Below are 13,226 nucleotides of genomic sequence, written 5' to 3' on the forward strand. Positions count from 1 at the left end.
TGATTTTTAGAAAAACTCGCATTTACACGAAGCTCTAGTACGCGGTCGGATTCACCCATCGTTTGCTGGGCCGTGACTGATTTATGCTCCTGTCTTCTGTGACCCTGGTGACCGAGGCGCCTTGCCACGGTTCGCGCGGCTGCCCCAGTCGGAGGTCCGAGTCATCCTCCGGGCATGGATGTGTGTGTTGTCCGTAGCGTAAGTTAGTTTAAGTTAGATTAAGTAGTCTGTAAGCCCAGGGACCGATGACCTCAGCTGTTTGGATCCATAGGAACTTACCACCTGGTGATCGGCCAATGAGTTCTACACTGAAGGCTTCTTAGGTAGGCGGGGCGCAGTGCGCTCCAGACGCTGTACACAGTTTCACTTACTATGCGGCTAACCCGAAAAAAGCTTTCTTTTTTACACGCTCTCTATATAGTACTTCTGAACCGCTGGCCATTTCTTTCAGTTGCTCTGGAAGTATACGGGATTACTTGATGTTTATCTCTGGTTTGATGACAGACGAGAAGGCTTTAATAAGTTAAATAAACTTCTCCTAACTGCCTTTGACAACAAGATCCAAGAGTACCAAGAGCCACGACATCGGGAACAACAGTGGACCGGGGTATAAAATGGAACAATCTCGTAGAAGTAAACGATTCACTGGTAGCATGTCTTCTGGAAGGAGTGAAGATTTTGTACAGCCTCTCTACAACACCGCTCGAGAATGCAGAAATCCCATCAGGTAATACAAGCACTTAATATCGGATACGAAAAGGTAAGGGCACTGTGTATAAGACCGAAGTTATCGACCTCTCAAGATATTTGTAAAGCACGTCATTATGTCGCGACGAAGAAGTCTTCAGGTTTCGGCTATCACTGCAAATATCTTCAGGTCACAGCAAAAATAAATAAAATAAATATTGCACATCCAAATTCACGCGACGTCAAGAGTGGTTTCATGGCAACCGAAACAGGCAAGAATCATATGATTTTGCTACAAATAAACATTTCTCGAGATACTGCAGTACAAAATGCGAACAGTGTTAACTATAAAACATTCCATTCGCATATCGATATGAATTTCAAAAGGCACGACTATCCATCAAGAAATGAGAAGAGCCCTTTGCTCCTCAAAATGACGCGTCAGATGGAAGAAGAAATCAATTGGGTACTCCGTTTAAAACTATCTCGTTTCAAGGAATGGCCCGAATAACATCCCAAGGTGGGTAGGAGGACAAGAAATAAAAAAAAAAAAAAGAAAAGAAAAGAAAAGAAAACTAGATCATAACTGATGACTAATCGGCCTTGTGTGCAAATTCCACAAGGTAAACATGCTTAGGCGGTATGAAGGCAGTTAAATATGTAAGTGTGATACTACATGACAGCTTGAAAGGACGCCAGCGCTTGAGATGTTTTGCCAGAAAAGCGAACTGACATCTTCGCTTCACGCAGGCAGATTTATAAAGCGAATCTAATCCGACAAAGGAATAACAGTGGATCACTAATCAACCCTATTGTTCTTCATCCGGATCAACGAAGTAAATACAGTGTTTTTTCGGTGTAACTCTTCTTTCCTTTCCACCACGCGTTACCGCGTTAAACTTCAAAACTAGCCTCAGTCAGCGAGTGAGAATTAGGGACAACGTGGTACTCCCACATTCCTGCTCTGGACAAAGTCGTGAATGATGCGATTTGCTGTTGCCTGGCTTCTGTCTGTCATGAAGTATTAAGTGTGAATCTGTTATCGTGTCAGCGCAATGGGTGCTTGTGCAGCGGTGTGTTTATGTCGTTACTGGTGAATCTACATCTACATGATTACTCTGCAATTCACATTTAAGTGCTTGGCAGAGGGTTCATCGAACCACAATCATACTATCTCTCTACCATTTCACTCCCGAACAGCGGGCGGGAAAAACGAACACCTAAACCTTTCTGTTCGAGCTCTGATTTCTCTTATTTTATTTTGATGATCATTCCTACCTATGTAGGTTGGGCTCAACAAAATATTTTCGCATTCGGAAGAGAAAGTTGGTGACTGAAATTTCGTAAATAGATTTCGCCGCGACGAAAAAGTCTTTGCTTTAATGACTTCCATCCCAATACCGAATGAAAGGAAGAGACAGTGTGAAACTACCACCCAGCAGGCGAACGGATCACCTATTAGCAGTTCCACAAGCCAACTCACCGTGAGAAACTGCGGAAAAGGACATTGGAATTGGGTCGAGAGTGGTAGCTGATGATTATAATATGAAAAAGAAACCTAAGGTAATAGTCCGCACAGAACGTGGACATTGATATGTAACTGACTCAGTTAGGAAATGGTGTATTGCTAGATACCAAGGTACACTGGCGTGTTCGATACCGACAGGTGCGTCCACAGCTCGCGGTCGTGCGCTAGCGTTCTCGCTTCCCACGGCCGGGTTCCCCGGTTCGATTCCCGGCGGGGTCAGTGATTTTCTCTGCCTCGTGATGACTGGGTGTTGTGTGATGTCCTTAGGTTAGTTAGATTTAAGTAGTTCTAAGTTCTAGGGGCCTGATGACCGTAGATGTTAAGTCCCATAGTGCTCAGAGCCATTTGAACCTTTTGAACCGACAGGTGCAATATCGGAAATAATGTTTTCCTGATATTGTGTGAAGTGATAATGTTATGTCATGTCAAAAAAAAAAAAAAAAAAAAAAAACCTTTCTCGATAACAAATGTAGAATAATCAGATTTATAGCCTAATAGCGTGTTTATAATATTATATCTAATTTTAATTTTAAAACAATAATGTAAGATTGATAGTTAACAACTGTACATTTGGTCTTTTGAGAAATAATTGTGAAGGGCTTGTACCGAACATGATACAGAATTATTAGAAACACGTGGACAAGTGTTTAAATATAACAGAAAAGGAAACGTATACGAAAGCGAGATACAGCTTAATTGATGTAAAAAAAAACATATATTTGTGTCAAAAGCACATGAAATTCATAAAATATTGTAATATTACTGCTTATAACTAGAAAGACGGAGGAACTTGTTGATATGTGGCTGCATTTACAATAATGTAACGTTTTCAGTTGGTAGTTTAAAATGTAAATACGTAAGCAAGAGTGTAGGCTGGGTCTGTCTTTCTTTTGTATCACTGTCTCCGTCATGTCTGACTTTTTAGAGTTGACTGAGTTGACCACATGATTTTTGTCTTGTGCTTGTCGTGAACAAAACGAAAAGTTAAAAAAAAAATACTATCAAGTTTTACATAGAAACAACCAGGACCACCTGGTCCTGCACCAAAGATAAGTTTTAAACTACACTGAAAAGAAAATTAACATTGCGGTCTTCAACACTGGTATGTAGTGTACAGCTAAGGATCATATACCATAAAAATTACCTGCTAATTGTATTGACGTGATATATTATAGGACGTCAGGATGCAGCATGGCTAAAGTTCAGCCTGGACAAGAGGCTCTCGAAGAGGTGAAACAGTATTGTTAGCTAGGAAGTAGAGTAAGTAATAGAGGAGCATGTAACAACAGGCAGAGTTAATTATTTTTGCAGATGACACTACCAATTTTTATATACATTCAGCAACAGAAGAAATGGTAAATGATATTCTTAATTTTTTTTCAGTGGTTTTCTGCAGATAGTCTCACTATCAATTTAGAAAAAGACACAGCGTATTCAGTACTACGCCAATGATAAATGTGCCACATGGCGAGGAAATGATAACTAGGGCGGAAACTTCCAAATTTTTTTATGTCCATACTGATGAGAGCTGGATGCCGGAAAAAAATACATTGTTGAACTCTTAAAGCAAATCATTTAAGCCACATTTGCGCTCCAAATTACTACAAGTGCTGGAGAGAGGCATATCAGTCAGTTACAGTGTGCGTATTTTCATTCAATGATAAAGTATGGTTTAATGTTCCGGAAACAACGCGCTGTAAGAATAATATACGGTGCTCACCCACAATTATCTTGTAGATATCTCTTTACGGAGTCAGACATTTTGACTACGGCTTCACGCTATATATATTTACCCACATAGTTTGCTGTAGGTAGCCACTACAGTTCGAAACGAACAATGACGAACATAATTACAATATCAGAAGAATAAAGTTATATTCATGATTCTATGTGAAGGTTAAAAGAGAACGTGGACAATGCAGCCATCAAAATTTTTGATCATTTTCCAAATGACAAAAGGTTTGACAGCTAACAAAGGTAAAATGGAAAAGAAACTGAAAACGTCTCTCCTTGTCAACTCTTTCCATTTGCAAAAAAAGAACTTCTATTTACGCAACATGCACGAGGTGGTGGGTAAGACTTATTCATTTACACCTGTGTGAAAAAAAGCTTGTAGATGAAAGTGTACTATCAATGTAATGTATCGTTCCACAAATTGTCATTAATCGTAGAAATGATGCAAGGAACATGAAACTATCTGACTATAGTAACAAGGGTTGCAAAAGAACAAAAGGGCTTTTATTAAAATAACCAGAAAGAGATCCATGGACAACTACGTTAGGGAAACAGTTCTGCATTGACGTGAAGCACGGACGATAGGGAAGACAGAAATACAACGATTAACACCCTTTGAAACATGATGTTGGAGGAGACTTGGAAATGAGATGGAATCAATGAGAACAGATAACTAATAAAGAAGCTAATGAAACGAAGAGAGAGAATGGTTGGACACGTATTATGACATGGAGTCATTGTTGAAAAGTGTAATTGAAGAGATGCTGAAAGAAATAATCGTTAGGGCAGGCCTAGATAATAGTGTATAAGGCAGATGCTGTGGGGTGCAATGGGTATGCTGAAACGCATAGGATATATGGCAAACGGCAGAAGTGGTGAAGTGGATCAAACGAGTCTTAGGGTGGATGACAGCGACGACAACGGACACCCACCTGCATTGGCTAGGGCGTTAGTAAACACTTGTCGTGGCCAGCGTGGGAAGTCTTTGTAACGGCATAGGCTTTTCTACACTCTTCATCATCTTCATCAACTACAAAGACATGCAGATTCCAATGCATATGCATTCATGACAGTCTACACCGTAACCCGCTGAAGTGACGTCAACGACGAACGACGAATATAAGACATCTACTGACCATATCTGATAAATTATATGCCGCATTAACTATAGTTTTGTACCTGGCCATGAGTGACACGAGTCATTGCAATCGGAGATAGAGACAATCGGAGAGGATTTGTACAGCGAACATAGCCCGTTGGTTACACATCGACAGGATGTTAAGAGCTTGTACAGACAGGACAGGACGGTGAACGCCAGAGAAATCGCAGCCACTTTAGTCGTCCATGTGACCGCTTGAGAAATAAACAATCGCTCGCTGGAAGGGGGAGTTCGCGTTCCTCTGGCACGTTTACTGCTGGCACAGGTTCACTGGCGACGTCTCTAGTAGCGCCGGGAGAAAGGTTATTGTGGAACTGAATGGAGGTCGGCGGTGTTCATCGATGACAGTTGTTACCGTCTTGCATAAAGTGGCAATCGTGTCGCAGTTTGCGGACATACTGCAAACCAGGAATACCCACTCCTTTCGTAGCCGGCATTCACAATCTGCAATGACAATTATGATGTGGCAAGCAAGCAGCTACACACACCAACTGCCTCTGCTGTTCATCCAGTATGGTGGCGAATGATCCATATGGAATTACAGTTCGACACGAGTGATACAGACTGACAAACGACGCCACAGAAGACGTTTGGAACTTTCTACAAGAAGGGGAAGCAGGAGGCGGAAGCAGCGACCCACAGCAATGATGTACAAAGAACTAATGACTCTTCATCTTCATTTTATAGCTATAAACTTCTAGTTGAAACATTATGATCAACAGTTTAACAGAGAGTTGGTCCATCTTCGGAACGCAGCGATTCTGCGTGCCGTGGATTCGACAGGTCCTTGGTAGGTTTCTGGAGGTGTGTGCCACCACTATCTACGAACAGCTCACGCATTTCCCATAAGTTACGAGCCAGTGGTTTGTGAGCGCGAAGCTGGCGCCCTGTAAAGTCCCACATGTGTCCCATCGCGTTTAGATTAGGCGAATTTGGTGGCGAAGACTTCAATGTGAATTCTCTATCAAGCTCCTCAAACTACTGTAGCAAAATTCTGGTCTTGTGACACGGTCAGTTATCCTTCTGGATGACGCCACTGCAGTCGGGGAAGACATAAGGCTTGAAAGGATGCAGGTGGTCGGCACTTAAGTTTCATGCAGTCCACAGCTGTCGTGGTGCAATCGATTACGACCACAGGTCCCATGGAAGCCCAAGTGAATGTCGTCACAGCGTAATACTGCCTCCACTGACATGCGTCCGTGGCGCAGTGCCTTCGAAACAGTCGTTAGCATGGACGACGGCATATACGGACACAACCACGGACTTGGTGAAACAAGAAACGTGATTCGTTCGATCCGGCAACACGTTTCCTTTAGTCCACGGTCCAATTTCGATGATTCCGAACGAATTGCTTCGGTGCTCCATGTCAAAAAACGTATTCTGAATGGTTTACTCCAAAGGACGTGTGTGCACCAGCACTGTATAAGGGGCAATAAAAAAAATTCCGTTCGAAGGCCGTACAGTCCAGAATCGGTATGCTAATCACGCAAAATTGCCGTGAGAAATGATGAAGTCATCCCACCGACGCACCAGACTCAAGATATCTGTTTCGTAAAACACCTTGTTCTGCTTGAAAAGCCCGTAAGTGCTTGCCGCATATCCCTATCCGATGGGAATCGTCTATCCTTCAAGGCATTCTTTAAAGGATCAAAAACGTGATAATCACATGGGGACTATAGGGCGGGTGTCGAATGTTGCGAGTGTCGAGTGTATTGGACGAGGCTGGCCTCCGTGACCGACCGGCGTCTTGTGTGGAATCGCAACCAGCATGGAACTTGGCGCACCAGTCCACAACGGTAGCTTCTGGCAGACATTCTGACCCATACACATTCTTCATTCTTCGATGGGTGTCTACCGGTGTCTGTCCTTCAGCCGCCAAAAAAAGAATAATAGTAAATTGGTCCTGTTTGGACGCATTTGGTAATAACGCCGCCGTACTTCACGTTTCCGGAAAGGAACGAATGCCACACTAATTCCTTGGCTACATGTCGGTGGTTATATACTCGCATCGAAGTCACGCTACGTTGCATATACGCTGCAGCAATATACATCTTCAAACCGGAACTTTTCCATCGTACCTTATACTTTGTCGCCAGCTCTGCCATAGAACGCCTTCTATCCTTATTTACAGAGCGAACAAGTCCCCGACCTTCACGTACTTTGATAAGGCGTTGACATTCTATAACTTGTAGGCCTACTCGTAGTTTCACTGCCCTTCAGCTACTTTCCATAGATGATCGCGACAGTTACATGAGAAAAGCCGACCACCATCGCCGTTCTTGTGATTCTCGTTCCCTGGCGGAGGGCCATAACAGTCTTCCTTTCGTCAAAGTCGCCTGTGTCAGTGGATTTCCCCAAATGCGGTCCGCAACGTCGCTAGAATGATCCATTCGTCCCTGATCGGCGTGTATACTTTGTTTACACGAATACGCAACGCCGATAGGCAGCAGTCAAACTCGCGACGGGCAGTAGTCACTGAGCTGTGTAGGCTCGCTTTCCTTTTACTAATTGGCCGCCCCATCCACATCAGCTCGCGGCAGCTGTACATAATGCGCTGTTCATCTAGGGGGCGTGGTGGTGGTGTCGCGATCGGGGAAGCGGGGCGTTCTTGCGGGGAGCAGTGACTGGGACCGGTGGTGCTTGAATGGCGACGTCCTCTTCTCTCTGTGTCAAGGGGGTTACTTGGCTCGAATTTGTGGCAAGGCTTATTGACTCTGGGCGTTGGGAAGGTTGAGTGTGTACAACGGCTTTCTAGGGTCACGCCCTTTCTTAGTGTAGAGCTCACCCAAGTCTTCCTGAATTGATTGATTTGCCGTGTGGTACGAGTTGCACGTGATAGCTGATTCGTGGCCGCGGCATTAAGCCTCCTTGTTGCTTGTTTACCTAGTGTCAATTTTGGTTTCGAGAAACCCGCTTCTTGTCTGAAAGCGTAGATCGAACTTTCGCAAGTGAGCTTTATTGTTCCGGCCGTATGAGTCTCACGGCCGGGCCGTATTGTTCCCGGTACCTTTGTAAATCGGAGAGGAGCCGAGTTGAGTTGCAAATTTCTGACTATTTAGGTTTCTTAGCCCGTGATCGGCAGTACTTCTAGAATTATTTTTTTATTCTGCCATCTTGTTTTGTGATACCCACAGTGCATGTCTACTATGACACATTTGCTCAGCTTCAGCCATCTTGCTGAGCGGTGTAACTGCGGCGCTGTTGTGCGTGCTGTGGTGGCTCGGACTTACGAAGCGGCCGCCTTCAGTTTGTTCCAGCGTCAAGGACAATGTGGTATGTCGCCTTATGGGACTCTTCAATGGTAGTGCCTTTGCAGCTGTTGATTCTTTACGCCTCGTCGGCCTGCACCATATTCGCCGATGAGGTCGCCGCTCGCTCAGTTATATAATTGTAATCTGTTAACTGTTTCATGTAATTGCTGTTTCCCTCATTATGAAGGCCTAAGCAGTCAGGGGAGTTCGCCGTTCGCTAATTTACGTTACTGTAATCTTATAACTCTTCCAGGGAAACAGCGATTACATGAAACAGTTAATAGATTACAATTATATAACTTAGCGAGCGGCGACCTCATTGGCGAAGATGGAGCAGGCATACGAGGAGTAAAGAATCAACAGCTGCAAAGGCACTACCATTGAAGAGTCCCATGACGTCTGGTGAGGGCAGCAGTGAGAAGGGGTGATGTAAAAACATAAAACAGGGATACCTGGTGTAACTTCAACCAAATTATGTATATAAATGAATCATTTTACTAAGTGTTTATTACCTCGCACTCATGTCTGCCTTTTTGTCTGTTCAGTACAAATTTTGCAATTGGTTTTAAACTAACTTCCCGACGAGCTAGAGACTTGAAACTTCCAATACAGCTGAGAACTGGATGACAATGCAGTATTAACTCGCTTTTTTGTGTGTTGTGTGGTGGAGTGTACTTTGTGTCCCTTTGCCATTTGTCCCTTTTCCTGTTCCACTCGCTAATGGTTCGCAGGAAGGACAGTTGCTGGTAAACCTTAGTGTGAGCTCGAATCCTTCTAATATTTACCTTTGCGGTCTTTTTGCGAGATATACGCTCCAGGAAGCAATACATTGGTTCCCTCATACGAAAGGAAACTGAAATAAACCTTCAATTTTCCACATATCTCTGTTGCAATCTCAGGTTGTCTGAAATAGACTGAAAAATTTTATACGCTAGACTAAAAGTAGAAAATAATTATTAAATAAAAACAAATTTTTAATATCATAAAATTTTATAGTGAACTAAAAGGTATAAAATAATTTCTCCCAGCCACATATAGACTCTTAACCCCATACAGATAGTTCTGAAAATACATGATTTTGAATTTTTAATAGCTACGAAAATACTTATAAGATTTATAACGAAAAACGTGGGGCACATGAAATACATAACTGATGTATGAACAGCTCACCTCTTATTGCATGAGCCCCACGTTTCTCGTTACAAATCTTACAAGTATTTTAACAGCTTTAAAAATTCACAATGACAAATTTCAGAACTATCTGTGTGGGGTTTGGAGATTATATTTTTTACTTTTTATTCCGACATACAAAGTATTACATTAAAAATCTATTTTTATTTAATAAATTATCTTTTTTTTAGTAGCTAGAGCTACAGCATCATCACTGCCAGCAATTTGTTGTCGTTTTTGTTGTAGTTGTTGCTCTTCTTCTTCTTCTTCTTCTTCTTCTTCTCAGCATCTTCGATGCCATAATCTTCGCTGCTTCACCGCCCTGCTTTGTTTGTGTCACCAGTTTCTTTCTCCGCAATATTTTCTGGCTTTTCTCGGTTGAGCAAGTAGTGTTCTCTCATTTCAGTGAAGGGTTGTTCAAAACTGTCAGTGCCGCTGGATATACGATAAAAATCCATTAGCTAAGTCAGCAGGCACAGTTATGTCGCGCACCTCAGTTGGTTCATTTGCTTTCCCTCGAGGCCTGTCTTTGTATATATTGGGTCACTCGGTAGCACTACATTAACTATGAGATGTAGCGTTAATTATAGATCTGTGGCTAAAATGGATACAAAGTCACAGAGAAACGAAATGGAATCTGAAGAGAAAGTAAATAAACGGTCACTTAGGATGCCACTGCCGAAATACGTTTGGGCACAAACAAACATATAAGTGGCTTTTTAATAGAAAGCGAATCCTGTTAGTCATATTTTGTGTATGCAGACAGGGAGACTGAAAAATCCACAATGAATGAACGAAAATACATACTCTGAGGTGACAAAAGTCATGGGATACCTCCTAATACGAGAGTTGTCCAGAAAGAAGTTCGGATCGGTCGCGAAATGGAAACCACAGTGAAAACCAGAAACGTTTTATTTGCAACAGTTAGATACACCTGTCAACTACTTCTCTACATAGTCGCCGCTCCAGCTTCGAGTCTTGTTGTAGTGTTGTATCAACTTTCCAATATCCTCGTCATAGAAAGCAGCCGCCTGTGCTTTCGGTCAATTATCTGCACTGGTCTGCAGCTCGCTGTCTGTGGAAAAATTTTGTCTTCAGAATCTCAGGGGGAGCCAATTACGGACTGTATTGCGATTGATCAAACACTTCTCATCGGAAACGGTGAAGGAGCGTCTTCGTTGCCCCTGCAGTATGCGGCCAAGAATTGTCGTGAAGAAGGAACTGCTCGACAGTTGTGTTATGTGGGCTCCATGACACAGGCGAAATCTCTAACCAGGCCCTCATACTTGGCGGGAGACGCTATTTCCTACGCATCTTTACGTGCTCACTGTTCACTCAAAACTGAAAAGAGCGACGCGATGTGACGCGATCGACGGGCATACTAGATACACCGCCCAACACATCTGTGCAAAGCTTTACCCGATTTTCCCAGTGGTTTCCATTTCGCGACCGATCGGAACGTGTTTTCTGGACAATCCTCGTATTGTGTCAGGCCTCCTTTTGCTCGGCGTAGTGCAGCAACTTGACATGGCATGCTCCCAACAAGTCGATGGAAGTCCCCTGCAGAAATATTGAGTTATGCTGCCCATAGTTACGGATGTGTTGCAGGTGCAGGATTTTGTACTTGAACTGACCTATCGATTACGTCCCATAAATGTTCGATGGGATTCGTGTAGGGCGATCCGGATGGGCAAATCACTCGTTCGAATTGTCCAAAATGTTGTTCAAACTAATATCGAACATCTATGCTCTGGTGACTTGGCGCATTTTCATCCATAAAAATACTATCGTTGTTGGCTGCAAATGGCCCCAAGTAACCGAACATAAACATTTCCAGACAACTGTCGTTTCAGTTGGACCAGAGGACCCAGTGTATTCCCTGTAAAAACGCCCCACACCATTATGGAGCCACCACCAGCTTGTAGAGTGCCTTGTTTGAGAATTTGGGTCAATGGCTTCGTAGGGTCTGCGCGATGCTTGAATCCTACTATTAGCTCTTACCAACTGAAATCGGGACTCATTTGATAAGACCACGGTTTTCCAGCCGTGTAGGGTCTAGCTGATATGGTTACGAGAGGAGGAGCTGCAAGCGATGTAGTGCTGTTAACAAAGGCACTCGCTTCGATCGTGCCATAGCCCATTAACGCCAGAAGTCGCCACACTATCTTTACGGATACGTTCATCGTATGTCCCACATTGGTTTCTGTGGTGTTTCACGCAGTGTTGCTTGTCTTTTAGCTCTGACCACTGTACACAAACGCCGCTGCTCTCTGTCGTTAAATCAAGGCCGTTGGCCACTGCAGTGTCCTTTCAGAGAGGTAATGCCTGAAATTTGGTATTCTCGGCACCCTCTTGCTATTGTGGATATCGGAATATTGAGTTCCCTAACGATTTCCGAAATGGAATATCCCAAGCGTCTAGCTCCAACTACCATTCCGCATTTCAAAGTCTGTTAATTCCTGTCGTGCAGCCTTAATCACGTCGGAAACCTTTTCACACGAATCATCTGAGTACAAATGACAGCTCTGCTAACGTACTGCCGTATTACACCGCGTGTACGCTATGCCATGACATCTGTAACCTCAGCGCAATTTCCTTCGTTTTAAGGTTTTCCGTTGAGTCGCCGTATTATTAAGGAATCTACGACCCAGTTATAGATATTGAGTGTGTAACTGGTCCAGTGTTTTAATCAATATGACCACATCCATTTTCGTAGGGATAGGCAACATTCCTGCCAATTATTCGTTTATACTCAATGAGAAACACACGTAGGCGCAACAGCAGGGCGGGGCGGATGCAGAGTTGCACGATAGACGGCAGTAGGCTAGAGCAGTGAAGACTGGCGACAGTGTGTGTGATGGGAGCAGCGAAGGTGTGGGTGTTCCGGCGAGCGTCACGGGGCGGCTTGCGCAATGGCACGGCACGGCACGCCAGGCAGCCAACTGCGCCAGACACCGACGAGTGCCGAACCGTCTCTAGCCGCTGCGATTGTGCGCCACCGCTGCAACCACTACCACGGCAAGTGCTTCGAAACGAGCTTAGCCGTTAATAAATTATCTTATCAAAAGCAGCCGGATGCCCTCACGTAAAGCGGAATTTACCACTAGTTGCCACTTAAATAATACACTGACGGAAAGAAAATCACAACCCCCAAAAAAATTATGAATGAAGAGTAATGAAATATCGGGAATACGTTTGTCTAGATAACATACTTAAGTCATTAGTGTTGCAAGACAACAGGTTAATTTTAGCGCGAGATAAGCGACTGCAAATGTGAAATACTGGTACATTAATAACCGGTGTAACCGCCAAAATGTGGAGTTCCATTCCAGTTGCACTAAGCCGGTCAATATAGGGGTAGTTAATGCTGTTTGTGGATGACGCTGGAGTTTTCGTCCGATTATGTCCCGTAGGTTCAAATGGCTCTGAGCACTATGGGACTTAACATCTATGGTCATCACTCCCCTAGAACTTAGAACTACTTAAACCTAACCAACCTAAGGACAGCACACAACACCCAGTCATCACGAGGCAGAGAAAATCCCTGACCCCGCCAGGAATCGAACCCGGGAATGTCCCGTAGGTGCCCAACTGGAGACAGATCTGGTGATCGAGCAGGGCGAGCCAACATGTCGACACTCGGTAGAGCGTGTTGTGTTAGAACTGCGTTATGTGAGTGATATTATCCTGTTGGAAA

At 43.7% G+C, this 13,226-nt stretch overlaps 1 protein-coding gene across 1 annotated transcript in view; it reads right to left on the bottom strand.

The window, feature by feature from the left end:
* The window catches only part of LOC124775242 (TGF-beta-activated kinase 1 and MAP3K7-binding protein 3), a 526,363-nt gene that overhangs the window by 215,959 nt on the left and 297,178 nt on the right, over positions 1 to 13,226 (bottom strand). The window lies entirely within an intron of this gene.

The sequence above is a fragment of the Schistocerca piceifrons genome, chromosome 2 (assembly GCF_021461385.2).
Source record: "Schistocerca piceifrons isolate TAMUIC-IGC-003096 chromosome 2, iqSchPice1.1, whole genome shotgun sequence".
Taxonomy (NCBI): Eukaryota; Metazoa; Arthropoda; class Insecta; order Orthoptera; family Acrididae; genus Schistocerca; species Schistocerca piceifrons.